Here is a 4,542-nt window from a genome sequence, read left to right on the forward strand (position 1 = left end):
GGACATCCCTCATTTCTTGAAAAGGTGCAATGATAAATCATATTTTCTTATTCCACCTAGTACTCTGTATCTTTTGATTTTGCAGTTGAGACCATTGGAATTCAAAGATGTTATTTTTAAAAAGGGTATTTATTTGTGTCACATTGTAGACTGTGTGGTGTTTTCTTAGCCTGTTTCTCCTCTGTGGACTCTTGGGCATGCTTCTCCTCCTCTTCAAGTGCAAATGCTTCATGAAGTCAACTCTGGATAGTAGGCTTAGTGCTCAGGTATTTCTTCATTTCTTCTATTTGCATCATCAGAGGTGTTTCTTTACTAATCAGTTATTCATCATTCATCTTTACTACATAATCCAATCCCTCTATCCTGATAGTCAGTCTTCTAATTCTCCCATACTATTGATTCTGCTTTCATATCTTGGGTCAGGTCTCTAATTTCATTCAGCTATTTGTTTTTATCCCTTTACAGTGGATACAAAACTGTTTTCAGTTGTTTGAACAGAATTATAATCACTCTTGGGGGCTTTGTCAGAAAGTTCTTCCAAGTCATTCTCACTGTGGTTATGTCTATAGTATTGGTGATTTTGGAGGACCCTTCACTTGATTTTCATTGTTTGTGTTTCTGTACTGTGTTCTGCATATTAGTTTATTGCATATCTCTCTCTCTCTCTCTCTCTCTCCCTCTCTCTCTCTCTCTCTCTCTCTCCCTCCCTCCCTCTCCCTCCCCCTCCCCCTCTCCCTCTCTGTCACATAAACACATGCATACATGCTCACACACACATGTGCACACATGCTCACCACACACACTCATAAGTCACTCACACACTCATGCACAAACACACACACACACACACACATTTCTCCTTTCAGTAGAGTTGATCTCAATCATCTGTAGAGATTAAGTTGTAATAGGTTTGAGGTGTCATTTTCTTCTTTGAGATTTGGTGTTCCTGGCCACCAGGAACTATATCAATATATCAATAACAGTTATATCAATAACAGTTCCCAAAATGGCCATCAGTTGGTATTGTTCTATTGTTCTTGTCAAATTAATATCCCACTCTGTAAAATCTGACCACCTCTTTGCTTTTTTGACTTGTGTCATGTAGTATGGTACCTGTCTTAGTCAGGGTTTCTATTCCTGCACAAACATCATGACCAAGAAACAAGTTGGGGAGGAAAGGGTTTATTCAGCTTAGACTTCCATACTGCTGTTCATCACCAAGGAAGTCAGGACTGGAACTCAAGCAGGTCAGGAATCAGGAACTGATGCAGAGGCCATGGAGGGATGCTCCTTACTGGCTTGCTTTCCCTGGGTTGCTCAGCCTGCTCTCTTATAGAACCCAAGACTACCAGCCCAGGGATGGTCCCACCCATCCACAAGGGGCCCTTCCCACTTGATCACTAATTGAGAAAATGCCTTACAGTTGGATCTCATGGAGGCATTTCCTCAACTGAAGCTCCTTTTTCTGTGATAACTCCAGCTGTGTCAAGTTGACACAAAACTAGCCAGTACAGTACCCTTACCCCCAACTAAATTTATGCAGGCTTACTTTCAGTCTTCACCCTTCATCCACAACTTCCAGCTGAAGTTGCGTAACTCCCTGCACCCATATACCCTAACCTGTATCAGCTATGGTCGTTTGTCTTGCTCTCAGCTTCCACTGTAACTTTTAGGTTTCTCTGTGCCTGTATGCTTTACTTTGGGCCAGAGAAACATGTTTTCTGTGTGAATTTTTAAAATGTTTTCTTCTCCTAAAATTAAAGTAATCTTCATATATATTAGTTTTTTAATATTATATGTATTAGTTCCCTAGAGCCACTGTAACAAAGTAATACAGAAAACATAGCTTTAAAAAGAAGAATACTTTCTTCTATTCAGAAATACAAACATAATATATCAATAGAGCTATGCTTCTTATGCATGTGTTCATTGCTCTTGTGTATCTGGACTCCGTGGTAACCCTTGATGTTTTCTTGTTGCTGTATTATTTCACTTTCTCCTTTCTCCTGATGTTCTCTTCTCAGGCTTATGAGCATATTCTAATATTATCTTTTAAAAATGAAGGTAATGATATTTAGAGCCTTGGTTGTTGTGGAATGACCTCAATCAGCTACATTTGTTGCAAAACCATGCACAAACCAGCCTTTATCTTGTGAAGATTACTAGGTCCTCCACAGGTCTTTTGGAAGAGAAGATTAAAATTTTAATTACATAAATAAGGTCATATTTATTCGCATATCTTAATAGCGTTCTCACGCCCGGCCAGGAAGAACACAACAGACCAGAATCTTCTGCGGCAAAACTTTATTGCTTACATCTTCAGGAGCTAGCAGCGCAAACCCCCAGCCCCAAAAGCGAAAGCCCCTTCTATATTTTTAGGAGCCAGAGCTCCGGCGCGCCAAAGCGCAGAGCGTGCTCTATTGTTTACATCTTTAGGCAGCGAGAGAGCGCAGGGCGCGCAGAGCCAGAGAGATGCCAGCGAGAGAGAATGGCGGAAACCCGTCCCCTTTTTTAGGAGCGTTATATTTCGCCTAGGACGCATCACTCCCTGATTGGCTGCAGCCCATGGCCGAGCTGACGTTCACGGGAAAGGCAGAGTACAAGTAGTCATAAAATACCCTTGGCACATGCGCAGATTATTTGTTTACCACTTAGAACACAGGATGTCAGCGCCATCTTGTGACGGCGAATGTGGGGGCGGCTCCCAACACGCATATATTTTCTTACAAAAGAAAAAACTCTAATGCATCATTTCACTTAATCCTTTGGAGCAATTGTTATATGGATACAAATTAAGTTGACATCCACACCTATGCTTCAATAGTACAAATCTGCATTAATTTCATTAATAAAATGGAAAAGAAAATATGTATTTGTGATATTATAATTTTCTCATTTTCAATCTTCTTTGTTTCTTATGTTTTTAATATTTTCTAGAAATGGAAATTTCCAGAAATGTCCCACACTTGTATGTTTACAGGATGCTGTTGCAGACACACCTGGACTCCATAAGGTTCATACATTAGAAGCTCTATCCTCAGTACAACAATTTTAACAAGTAGTGGGACCTTGAATATGGGAACCTACTGGGAAGTCAGTGAAAGAGATAGTTGTTCTCTTTTGTAAAGATGAAAACAGATTCTGTGAACCTTTGAGTTTGTTTTCATGAAAGCAAGTTACAAAAAGTATATTGTCATAGGCTTGTTCTCTGTGAATATTTTGTGTTGCCTTGAGATCTCTTGCTGTGCCATGTTGCCATGAATATTAATCGACATATTTAGGGGGTGTCTCTTAGGGCTAAAACACACTGGCAGTATTTTCAGGATTCAAAACCCTTTACAAATTGCCCAAACTTGGGTGGATGGATGGATAGATAGACAGATGGATAGATGGTAACTAGCTGGTTAGCTGGATGGATGGATGATGGATAGATAGTAGATAGATAGAGAGATAGATAGATAGATAGATAGATAGATAGATAGATAGATAGATAGATAGATAGATGAGTGGATGGATGGATAAATAGAAAGATAGATAGGTAGATTAGATATATTAAAAACCTGTCTAATACACAGGATTGGTTTCTCTTTTAACAAATTTTTCCTGAACAGAGTTACTGAGTATATTGTTTCTAGATCAGTTGTGATCACCTAGATAATGCAGCTCCCTTTACTCCATGTGTTTTCCCTTGATGTTTTCTATTTCCATTAATGACACAAGTTTGTCAATGTATATTCACAGTGATAGGAAACTTATTATATATAGTCAGAAAGATCTTCAAGGGAAATAAATCTTTTCAATTTGAATAATAGGTAAGTGGAGACACTAAATAATGCTTAGAATAAATGGATTCTATCTATCTATCTATTTATCTATCTATCTATCTATCTATCTATCCCTCTTCTCTCCTCCTCCCTCCCTCTTCCTCTTCCTTTCCTTCTCCTTTGTTCTTGATCTATACCACCTCCCTTCATCTCTAAATTCAAAATGAAAATACTGTAGTGATAAACACATGAATGAGAAAATTAATGGTCTAGTTTTATAACCAGTAGACCAATGTGTGGTACTCTAAAAATTGAAAGCTAGTGAGGAGAAAGGATCTCAAGAGAAAGAAATTATCATTCTATTCCTAAACATTTGGTCCCACCATCAAGTTCTACTATCATGTATCTTATGGAAATCACTTGTAAAAGTCTTTGAAAATGGCATTGGTTCCACAGAAAATGCTATGTAAGTAATAAGATTTAATTCCTGTAGTGTGAGTGAGTGTAAGAGAGAGGGGGGGAGAAAGAGAGAGAGAGAGAGAGAGAGAGAGAGAGAGAGAGAGAGAGAGAGAGAGGGAGAGGGAGAGGGAGAGAGAGAGAGAGAGAGAGAGAGAGAGAGAGAGAGATTAGTCTCAACATCTACTTAACACTCTATTCCTTCTCTCCAATAATGAAGTTTTTAAATTTAGTCAAGCTTACATCATTGGGAATATTTTAAAATAAGCTATATTATATCCAAGTACACATTTAATGTTTAAATATATTAAAAGTAGGAATG

Source organism: Mus musculus, chromosome 2, assembly GCF_000001635.26.
Source record: "Mus musculus strain C57BL/6J chromosome 2, GRCm38.p6 C57BL/6J".
Classification (NCBI taxonomy): Eukaryota; Metazoa; Chordata; class Mammalia; order Rodentia; family Muridae; genus Mus; species Mus musculus.